Source organism: Sus scrofa, chromosome 6 (genome assembly GCF_000003025.6).
Source record: "Sus scrofa isolate TJ Tabasco breed Duroc chromosome 6, Sscrofa11.1, whole genome shotgun sequence".
NCBI classification, from domain to species: Eukaryota; Metazoa; Chordata; class Mammalia; order Artiodactyla; family Suidae; genus Sus; species Sus scrofa.
In genome coordinates, this window is record NC_010448.4 from 128444178 (window position 1) to 128456919 (window position 12742).

At 35.1% G+C, this 12742-nt stretch overlaps 1 pseudogene; it reads right to left on the reverse strand.

The window, feature by feature from the left end:
- LOC110261398 overlaps positions 350-12742 on the reverse strand; it is a 182067-nt pseudogene continuing 169674 nt past the window's right edge.

Genomic DNA, 12742 nt, shown 5'->3' on the forward strand with positions numbered 1-12742 from the left:
AAAGTTTGTATATTTATGATTATATAATTTTTAATACCTATGTATGATAGTATAACTTCTTAGTAATCATCTGTATATTCAATTATTTTAAAATATTACACTTCACAGCCAGTGAACAAGCCCTTAACATAAAACTGTACATGAATTGAAGTATTATGTATAATCTGTTTACTATGCTATTTTAAAGATAATGGAATACTGGAGTTCCCGTTGTGATGCAGTGGTTGATGAGTCTGACTAGTAACCATGAGGTTGCGGGTTTGATCCCTGGCCTTGCTCAGTGGGTTGAGGATCTGGCGTTGCCGTGAGCTGTGGTGTAGGTCACAGATGTGGCTCAGATCCTGCATTGCTGTGGCTCTGGTGTGGGCTGGTGGCTACAGCTCTGATTAGACCCTAGCCTGGGAACTCAATGTGCTCTGGGAGCGGCCCTATAAAAAGGCAAAAAGACAAAAATAAATAAAGATAATGGAATACAATCAATAAGCCTTCTAATGTTGGAAATACAAATAAGACTAAATTGGAGAAACATGTCCTCTACTGAATCATTTCCAACATACAAAAATACCCTAAAAACACCCATCTTAACATAAAAAAAACTCCACTGAACTTCATGTTCCTCTTCAGTTATCATCCAGTTCTCTACCACTTTTCCCAGCAAATATTCTCTAAGGAGTTGATAATGCTTATTCACTCCAGTGCAGCTTCCATGGGGCCTATTTATTGAAACAACTTCCAGTCAAAGGCACTCATTCTCATCTTAGCCATTCAGCAGTGTCCATGTGAAATAGTTGAGAATTCTCTTGCTTTGGCCTGTGTATTATATTATGCTGTTCTATAACCAGAAAAAGCATTCAATGATAATATTTTTTCACCTAGAAATAAAGAATTTGTAGATTTTACTTGCCATCATCCTGAGCTCTTTCACTTAAGTTGCTGTCATCATTCACGTGTAGTAAACCACCAGTCAGTGAATTGGTCTTCTCAAATATTGGTGTAATCATGGGTTCTTTTGATGTCCACTTTTCACTTTCATTTATCCATACTTCTTTCACATGCATGCCAGGACTGGTATTTAAAAAAAAATCCACTATAAAGACAATGTTTTCTAATAATTCCACTGATAAAGAATAAAAAATGTGTAAAATTCCTACTCTTACCCACCTTAAGTAATTTACAAACTCAAAAAAACAGGTATGAAGTACAAACAATATGCAAGGAAATACAAACTCTTGCTTCAAAGACATTTACAATTATGAAGACAATGTATAAGAGTTCACATACAAAAGTTTAAGTGAATGTAAGGAAGGTTTTAGAGAAGAGGTGAAATAAGAGAGGAGGTCATGAGGGAAATAAATGAGTGAAAATCTTTCTATTTAGAGATTAGAATGTGAGCACAAAGAATAGGCACATGATATCTAGGTGTTTCCAAAGTACTTGGAAGGAAAAGTACAAAATACATGGAAGCAAGTAGAGAGATGAGTCTGGAAAGAAATTCTGAAGAACCTCAAATATTGCACTAAAAAGCTGGAGTTCAATACCAAAAAGAAATGATTCAGACATGGAAGTAATATTTAGATTTTTACTATATTTTCTTTGTTTCTAAGTATAATAATGCTTAATTTAAGTAATTTTTTTAAAAATAGCACAGTGCACATATAACTTGAAAGACGCAATCATGGAAATATCTTGTGGGGGGAAATTTACTTTTATAACACCCATATGTTGTGGTGACAGTGACACCATTGCTGAAAGAGTTACCTCATCCTTCCCCCACAAGCCAAAATTTGGAATCCATCCACAGACATAAGTGGCTTTTGGGAGTTGCAGGATCCAGCACCAGACACTAAGGGGCTTGGAGGTGTCCTGCCCATCTGTGCATTGAGTAACAGACATACAGAACAAATTCCAGCCTTGGACCCAGCCTGCCCCATGAACTTGTTCCAGCCACTCTTAGCCACTTCCAGAAAGCCCATGGAAACATTGTCTTAGATAATCTCCCATAGATTAGGGAGCCTTTGTGTAAATCCAGGTTTCCAGCAGAGAAGTCTCAGCACACCACTGGAATGAAAAAAATACGTGTTTGGACACACTGGAGAGGGCATTTATTAAAGACAAGAAGAGGTAACTGCTACTTGAAAGGCAAAGACAGCAATGCTAAACTTAAAGGAACATGAAAAATCAGGAAAACATGATACCATCAAAGGAACACAATAATCTTCCACTAACTAATCCCAAAGGCATGAAGAATGGCATTCTACATGATAAAGAACTAAAATAGCCATTTTAAGGAAACTCAGTGAGCTACAAGAAAACACAGAAAGACAACAAAATCAGAAAAATAATAAACAAAATGAGAAAGTTAACCAAAAGATGGAAATAATAATAAAGGGCCAAATGGAAATTCTGGTGACAAAGAACACAGTGAATGAAAGGAAAAACACAATGAAGAGGGCTGACAGCAGAATGGATTAAGCAGAAGAAAGAACCTATGAATTCAGAGACAGGAACTTTGAAATTATCCAGTAAGAGGAAAACAAATGAAAAAAGAAGGAAAATGTGTCAAGAAAGCCTACATGACTTACCAGGTACCAACAAAAATAACAATTCCTGAATTAATGCAGTTAAGACAGGGAGAAAGTTGAAGACAGGGATATGAAAATATAGAGACATGCAAAGACAGAGAGGTGAAAAGATAGGGAGAAGGAGTTTCCGCCGTGGCGCAGTGGTTAACGAATCCGACTAGGAATCAAGAGGTTGCGGGTTTGGTCCCTGCCCTTGCTCAGTGGGTTAACGACCTGGTGTTGCCGCGAGCTGTGGTGTAGGTTGCAGACACGGCTTGGATCCAGCGTTGCTGTGGCTCTGGCGTAGGCTGGTGGCTACAGCTTCAATTTGACCCCTAGCCTGGGAACCTCCATATGCCACAGGTGCAGCCCAAGAAATAGCAAAAAGACAAAAACAAACAAACAAACAAAAAAAAAGGTAGGGAGAAGGTGGCAGAAAGATTACAGAAAAAAATGACTGAGGACTTCCTATTTGGTGAGAGATTTGGACAGCCAAGTTCCTAAAGTTCGTAGATCACCAAACTCAACATAAAGAAATCTTCAGCAAAAGACATTATAATCAAACTGTCAAAAGTCAAAGACAAAGAATCTTAAAAGCAGCAGGAGAAAAGAGGCTTGTAAATTGTAAGTGAACCTTTAAATCCCTCAATGGGTCTCAAGAGAGTAGGATGACATATGCACAGCACTAAAAGAAAAAAAAATGGCAACCAAGAATACTCTACCCAAAAAAGTTGTCTTTCAAAAATAAAGGCAACATTGATTTCCCCAGACAAACCAAAGTTCATCACCACTAGAACTGCTTCACAAAATATGCTGAAAGAAGTCTTCAAGCTGAAATGAAAGGAACCTAATTAGAAACATTGAACTTATTTAAATAGACATCACACTGGGAAAGGTCAGCATACAGTCAAATCCAGAATACTCTAACACTGTAATAAGTAATACTTACACTATTATATCCCTAGTAAAATATAAAATTTGTTAACCATGAACATTAGTTCAAATTAGAATGGGTTTTACAGGAAAATAACAATAACTTACCACTAAATATTGATATAGCTTACCTGTCAGAATATACATTGTCCAGAGTAGGAAACTGCTGGTTATTAGTCCCTGACCCACTGCTGAAATAATCTTCTCTCATCAGCAGCATCACATTTGTTTTCTGATATTGCCATTACACTCCTTCTGTGCTGCTCCTTTTCTTCTTGGACCTTTCATGAAAGTCTGACACTGAGGATAACTGTTATTACATTATTCATTATAAAGACTTTTTGTCTTCATTATTTATCATTTGGCTCAGATTTTGGTCTGGTTTTAATTGCTAAATATTTTTATGCCTACTTCATCATTACAAGTCATTGAAATTTTGGAAATTCTATTTCTTTCTGTCTGAGGAAAAGAAATAGAATTTCCAAAATTTCAAAAAGAACTTTCTTAATGTTGTGTTATATTTCTTATTCACATCCTGTTTCCCCTGTCTGACTGGTAGAGATAGAGAAATAACAAGGCAAGGACACAGAATTTATCCTCTTCTGACTTTACCGCCTGGATTATCTATTAATCAGCCAGATTTAGAAGGTGTGATGCTTGAGAACAAAAGGGAAACATTCTTCTTCCCACACTAAAGCTATTCTTCCTCCACTGTCTTTTACAATCCTTTTTTAAAATTTGTGTCCTGAGGATATCATGAAAGTGATGATGTTCACTAAAATACATGAACCAAAGTTGACCAAACCAGAAGGAAAGAGTGAAACTGATGAACTGTTAGTCAGTATGGAATTCTGGAAAATGAGTGCTGTTTCCAAATTTCATACCCAATAACCATAAAATCTTACAGATAGAGGGTACAGAAGTAATTATCTACTTTATCCATACTATTTACTGATAATGGGAATAAAACCAAGAAAGATAAATGATTTGTCTAAAGGCCCTGATGTAGCATTCCCTAGCATTTTAAGGCACCAAGAGATGATACAATTCTGTAACACTGAATCTGATAAATTACCAAATAAACTCATTAATCAGGTTAACTTACTGTAAAGTTACTTAAAGTGTGACTTTGGTAAAGTAATTCAATGTCTTAATTGGGGGTAGGGTTCATCTCCTTTTTCTTTTAAAGAAGAATATCACCAGATTTGTCTATCTTTAAAACTCAGGACACCTATTATACAAAAGAGAAAACAAACAAATTTAAAAAATCTATTGCTTGAGGAAAAAAGCTCAATACACCTTAATACTTAGTTTTCTCTTTTGGAGATAAATACTGATCTTTTTGTTTTTGCTGAGGGTTTATATTACCTATATGATAAAATCATGTATGTCAAACCTTACTACATTTTATGAAACAACATAAAGGTCTGACAACAGAAACATCTGAAAGTGGTAATTAAATAATATGTAAGAGTACATATATTTCTTATTAAAAATATTTCAATATTGGAATATTTGGAATTCTAAGTTCCAAGGGACTGAGTAAAGCAGGTAAAGCTGCACATATTAAAACACAATGAATAGATTAGAGTAAATAAATGTTTATGTCCCTTCTTTCAGTCACTGCTACCTTCTCATTCTATGGAAATGCAGTTTATAAATATTTAAGCAAATATATTTTAAGTGGGAAAAAATCCTCTAGCTTATATATTTCTTAAGCAAATTCTTCAGTGCTTATTCTGGCTCAGAAGGTCACATGGTAGCTGAATTAGTTTCCCAGTCCATATGAAAGACTGACAGAGACTTAGGATGGTTAAGGAACAAAACCCACGAAAATATGTTCCTGAACTCCTTTTATTTAGATGGTGAAAATAGATTATTTTTCACCAATTACATATTTAGATGACCCCGTTTTATACATAAGCTATTTTCATAAGGGAAAAATCAGAATGGATTGGAAACTGATAAAGAGGGAAAAAAAGTCATAACAAATGAACCTCAACCTCCTTTTGAAGTTGAATTTTCTCTTGTTCTAAAACCAGGAACTGTATGTTTAACATGCCTACCTTACTCTTAAACCTTTTCATATATTGCTGTAATTCTTCATTTAAATATTCTTTGGATGTTCTGTTACTGTTCAGTGGAGAACTCCCATTTTATAATTGGGTTCCATGTGTCTATTATTTTTTTAGCACTGCATTTATATGCATGCCATATGTTCTGGATCCAATCTTGTACTGGTTTATTTTCTTAGAAGTTTTTGTACCAGCAGAAAAATAGTGATTTTTTTTTCTTTGAAAAATGGGTTTCATCTCCTTGGAGCAGACAAATGGCAAATCAAAAGGGCTTTTGCAATCACTAGACTGAGGCAGATCTAGAAGAAGAAGAACAAACAAAACCTAAAGTCAGCAGAAGGAAGGAAATCATAAAGATCAGAGAGGAAATCAATAAAATAGAGATTCAAAAACCAATAGAAAAAATCAATAAAACCAAGAGCTTGTTCTTTGAAAGGGAAAACAAAATTGACAAACCTCTGGCCAGACTCACCAAGGATAAGAAAGAGAAAACCCAAATAAACAAAATACGACATGAACAAGGAGATAGCTCAATGGATACTGCACAAATACAAAAAAAAAAAAAAAAAGAGAGAGAGAGAATTCTGTGAACACTAACATGCCAACAAATTTAACAACCTAAAAGAAGTGGATAATTTTACAGAGACATACAGCCGAGCAAAAATGAATCAAGAAGAAACAGATAAGTTGAAGAAACTGACCACTAGAAATGAAATTTAATATGTAATTAAAATAAGCCTTACAAATAAGGTCCAGGACCAGATCCTTTCACAGGCAAAATCTACCAAACATACAAAGCAGAAATTATACCCATCCTTCTTAAAATTTTCCAAAAGACTGAAGGAACACTCCCAAAACATTCTATGAGCCACCATCACCCTAATATCCAAACCAGACAAAGAATACTAACAAAAAAGGAAAATTCTAGCCAAATACTTTTGATGAATACAGACAAAAAAATTCTTTACAAAATTTTAGCCAAGCAAGGCACATAAAAAAGATCATACACCATGACCAAGTGGGATTTATCCCAAGTTCATAAGGATGGTTCAACATAACCTGAGCCAATCAACATCATATACCCCACTAACAAAAGAAAAGTCGAAAACCACATGATCATCTCAGTTGGTACAGGAAAAGCATTTGACAAAATCCAACTTTCCATTCATTATAAAAACTCTTACCTACCAAAGTGGGTAGAGAGGGAATATTTCTTAACATAATAAAAACCATTGATGACAAAATCACAGCCAGTATAATTACACAAAGGAGAGAAAGCTGGCAGCCTTCTTGCTAAAATCTGGAAAATCGAGGATGCCACTCTCACCACTTTTATTCAACACACTGTTGGAAGTCCTAGCCACAGCAATCAGACAAACAAAAGAGAAAAACAAAGGTATCCAAATGGAAGAGAAGAGGTAAAATTGTTACTATATGCAGATGACATGATACCTATATAGAAAACCCTAAGGATGCCACATAAAAACTACTCAAACTGATCAACAAAGTCAGCAAAGTAGCAGGATACAAGATTAACATTCACAAATCAGTTGCATTTCTGTACACTAACAATGATATACTAGAAAATGAATATAAAAAATAGCTTGTAAAATTGCACCCCCAAAATTAAATCCCTAGGAATAAATCTGGCCAAGGAGGTTAAAGACTTATAGGCTGAGAGCTATAAAACATTAATCAAGGAAATTAAATAGGATTAAAAGAAATGGAAAGATATCCAATGCTCCTGGATTGGAAGAATTAATATCATTAAAATGGCTCTACTACCCAAAGCAATCTACAGATTTTATGTGATCCCTACCAAATTACCCATGACATTTTTTACTAAACTATAACAAACAACCTCAAAATTTATATGGAACCAGAAAAGACCTATGATGGCCAAAGCAATCCTGAGGGACAAAAAACAAGCAGGATGCATAACTCCCCAAAACTTCAGACAATATTACAAAGCTATAGTAATCAAGTCAGTGTGGTAGTGGTACAAAAAAAGACATATGGACAGATAGAACGGAATAGAGAGCCTAGAGATAAACACAGGCACATATGGTCAATTAATTTTCAACAAAGTGGGCAAGAATATAAAGTGGGAAAAAGAGTCTCTTCACCAAGCTGTGCTGACAAAACTGGACAGCTGCACATAAATCAATGAAACTAGAAAGTACCTGCACACCATGCAAAAACAAACAAACAAACAAAAAACTCAAATGGCTTAGAGACTTAAACATAAGACAAGACACCATAAAATTCCTAGGAGAGAATATAGGCAAAACCTTCTCTGATATACAAATGGTTTCTTGCAACTCACTAGAACTAAAAACAAAAATAAACCACTGGGACCTAAATGAACTGACAAGCTTTTGCACAGGAAAGGAAACCATAAAAAAATGAAAAGACAACCTATGGAATGGGAGAAAATAGTTGCAGATGATGCAAATGACAATTGGTTATTCTCTAAAATATTCACACAACTTGTACAATTCAACAGCCAAGAAGGAAACAATGCAATTGAAAAATGGGCAGAAGGCATAAACAGACATTTCTGTAAAGAAGACACATGGATGGCAAATAGGCACATGAAGAAATGCTCAACTTCACTATTAGAGAAATTCAAATCAAAACTACACTGAGGTACCACCTCACTCCAATCAGAACAGCTATCACTAATAAGTCCACAAGTAACAAATGCTGGAAATGGTGTGGAGAAAAGGGTAACTTCCAACAGTATTGTTGGGAATGCAAATTGGTAAAACCACTATGAAAAACAGTGTGGAGGTTCCTCAGAAAAATAAAAATGTAACTACCATATGATCCATCAACCCCATTCCTGGGCATATATCCACACAAAATGTTCACTCAATAGATACATGTACCCCTATGTTCATTGTAGCACTATTCACAATCATCAAGACAGGGAAACAACCTAAATGTCCATTGAGAGATGAATGGATTAGAAGATGTGGTACATATACACAGTGGAATACTACTCAGTCAAAGACAATGCCATTTGCAGCAACATGGATGCAACTAGAGATTCTCACATTAAGTGAAGTCAGTCAGAAAGAGAAAGACAAACACCATATGATATCACCTATATGTGGAATATAAAATATGGCACAGATGAACCTATCTACAGACTCACAGACATGGAGGGCAGACTTGGATTTCCAAGAGGAAGGGAGAGAGAATGGGATGCATTGGGAGTTTGATGTTAGTAGATGCAAACTATTACATTTAGAATGGATAAGCAATAGGGTCCTACTATATGGCACAGGGAACTATCTCCAATCACTTGTGGTAGAACATGATAGAAGATAATTTGAGAAGAATGTATATGTGCATATGGCTGGGTCAATTTCCTGTACAGCATAATTTGAAAGAACATGGTTAAGCAACTACAATAAAAATAATATAAAAAAGAGCATCCACCTCAACCAACAGTCTACAAAATGGCATACTGCTGTTTTTCTCCATTCAATAACACCAATCAAAAACTAAACAAATAGTAAACTCTCTTTTGCTTATGCTTGTAAATACCTTTGAAAGCACAGATACCAACAATAATATCTAACTTATTTATGTCAAATCTTTCAACTAAATTTGGCAAAAAATACAATTAGGAGTAAGGAAGACTGTGAGAATTTCAAATATTTTAGTTTCCTTTCCAGAGTTAAATTTGTATTGCAAAATTTACCTAATCTGGATGTTTGTAAACCCTTTATTCCTACTGTCTCATTAGCAACAGAATTTTTCACTCCAACTCTAGGGGGAATGGGTTTGGAAAAGAGTTGATTAATAAATACCATACACATGATACAATCTGTAGTTGTATACTACAGATTATCAATATACTACTAGTATATTGCTAGTTATCAATACTCAAGATAAAAATATAAGAGTTTTTACTTTCAAGTGGGGATTTTTTTTTCAGGAGAATCTAAAAGGAAAAAGGGACATATAATCAATTATCTATAAATAAGAAAGCCAGGTATACATTTATGCAGAATTAGTACCATGTGGAATCCTCATACTTGGCTTTGGCAATAATATGTTAGGTTTTGGTGTTTGTTTTGGGGGTAAGTTAGGACTGAAACAAGACAGAAACATGAATCCATTATAGACCCCCAAAGAAAAAAGGGGAATATAGGTTTAACAAAACATGCAGTTAAGATTCCAAAAGGAAGATTGCATTTCAAATTATTTTACAATAGAAAAGTATACATTTATCAATGTGAACATGGTAATTGATGAGGAGAAAAGTAATCTCTAATCAGAGGAACAAATCATTACTCAAGAAGATAAAGTGAAAGCTGATGGTAAAAGGCAACAGGCTAAATTTAATACAATATGGCAGCATCACTGATACCATCATACCCCCAGTGTTTATCATATTTTTCAATTTATCCTGTAACTTAGGAAATACACAGTTGTGATGACAGTTCAGTTGAATGTATAATTCATTTCTCATCAGAAAAGGTATTATGAATTGATTAGCTTAGATACACACTTGTAGAATAATAGTTCATAAAAATATTCCTTTTTCTCCATACCCATGTTGGCTTCTGGTATGCCTCTATTTCGTGGATCCTCTGGTTTAGGCACTTAAAATTTCTCAATCCATTCATTCAAGAAGTTATATAAAACAAATCTATGAAATAATGTATAGTAAGTTTTCAATATTGAAATATAATTATCAAAAAGATAAAATAATTTCAATTGTAACAGCATTATCAGATGTTAAAGTTCTTTTATATTTCAAAATCAGTCTAGCATTTATGGAACAAACCCTATTAACTTCCTTTGTTTCCAAAATTAATTTGGTTTGGTATATCATGCTAACTGTGAAAAAGATTTTTGTGAGAACTGTCTTTAAAAAATTACCATTCTGTCAATTTTCTACTGTACAGGAAGGTAACCCAGTCACACATACATGTATACATTCTTTTTTCTCACATTCTCATGCTCCATCATAAGTGACTAGATATAGTTCCCAGTGCTATACAGCAGGATCTCATTGCTCATCCATTCCAAAGGCAATAGTTTGCATCTGTTAAGCTCAAATTCCCAGTCCATCTCCTCCCTAAATTGTCAGAACACTGTAAACCAGCTATAATGGAAAAAATAAAAATCATTATTTAAAAAAAAGATGCACATAACTTTGCTGATAATTATAGCATCAGATCCTGCAGGATGTGATTATTAAAGTCGGTGGTGGGAGTCAGGGGATCAAATGACCTATAAAAAAATCACATAGGTCAGGAGTATACTCCAGATTAATTAAATCATGACCTCTGGTGTTGAAAAAAAAAATAGCTATCTTAAAAAAAGCTAGTGCTTCCATATTCAAATTAATCTTATGTGCATAACAAATACCAATACAACATACATCTTTGATGCCTGATAGTTATGAAGAGTGGCTGTGATTTGCCCCAATTCTAGCACCTCCTCCTGCTCCATTGTCTGGAGCAGCAATGATCTGATTTTGTTTCAGTGCAAATACACCAAAGAATTTATAAGGCCGTCTCTTAAATTTATTCGTTAACTCCAAAATCATCTACTTAATGCTTTTCTTTCCTCTCTCCTTCCTTTTACTATGTCCTTTCCTCTTCAAAGGCAGTCTCTAGATCTGTGGTCTGAATTCTTCCCCTTCTACATTCTTTTTATGGATCATCCCCACCACTTCCCTTTTCCTCTTTGCTTGTCAGTAGTATCTTACATGGATAATTCCTACTTCAATTCTTCACTTCCCTCTGGCTAGAAACATGGAAAGAAAGAAAAACAGGAGTTCTTTGTGGCCCAGCAGGTTAAGGAGCAGTGTTGTTACTACAGTGGCTCAGACTGCTGTTGTGGTGCAGGTTCCATCCCTGGCCTGGGAACTTCCCTGTGCCTTAGGCATGGCCAAAAAAAGAAAGGAAAGAAAGAAAAACAAAATAATGCTTTTCCTTGACCATGTTATGGCTTGAACTACCCAATCAATGGCTTGTCTCCCAGATTTCTCTCACCCAAGTCTACAACCTGACTACTGCGAATGTGGCCTGAAGATCAGTGACCTGGGTGTCCCTTGAGAGCTTGTGAAAAATGCAGAATCCCACACCTGCTTCTCAGAAGATGCATTTTTACAAGGTCTCCAGGTCACTCAATAAAATTTGAGGATATCTGGTCTATATGGAGTCTGCTTCTGCATTACTTCAACTTGATTTATCCTTCTGAAATCTAGTCTCAAGGTTCTCACTGCAACACTTCCCCAAACCTCAATCTACATTAAAAGTTATACATTTCTAATGGCCTCTTTTTCAGGATACAGCTTCCTTGATAGGAATAATGCACCCTGCTCTCTTCTTTCCAATTATCTCCTTTTGGTCCATTTGACATCATCCTATAAAGCAGCAACATTTCCTATGACATTAATGTATATACGTTTACAGTTGAGCACATATGTCCATGTCCAGCCATGGAGGGTAACACTGCGCTGCTTGACCAGGGACCGCCATCCTGAATGGTTTCCTAACAATGAGAACTGTAAGAGTGAGGATATTTTGCTGTTCCTCTCTGACAAGTTCTCGTGTTGGGTATTCATGTCACGTTTCAAATACCCTCCCTTCCTTTTTCTGAAGAACTATTTTAATTTACCATCTTCCACCACAGCCCCCAGCTTCCTTTTCCTTTATTTACTCCCTGCAGTCTCTCTCTCGTTCTTCATTCCTCTTTTCCTCTTTCCTCTTTCCTTAGCTTGTAGAGGATCCTAAAATGGAGCTAATTGTTTAGCTACTTAAACAGGACTCTGAATTTAAACTCTTGCTGACACCTGATAAGCCAAGCAACTTCATTTCATTTCTTGCCTTTTTCCTCGCTATGCATTCAACAAGTGCTTTTCTTTGGCTAACAAAACTCTGACTTAATGCACATTTCAATGAAGGATAAACTTCAAAACACGTAACTCTATAGTCTCAAAAGAAAAAAGTATATTTTTAATATATATAAATATAAAATACATATAAACATATAAGCATATTTATTTATATATATTTCTTTAAGATGTATACCTGATATAAATTTAAAATATTTCAAAAGAAAGAAAAACTTTTAGTACTGAAATAACATTCTTGGCATGAAAAAGAAATCTTGGAGTATTAACACTGTTGAGTATAAACAGAA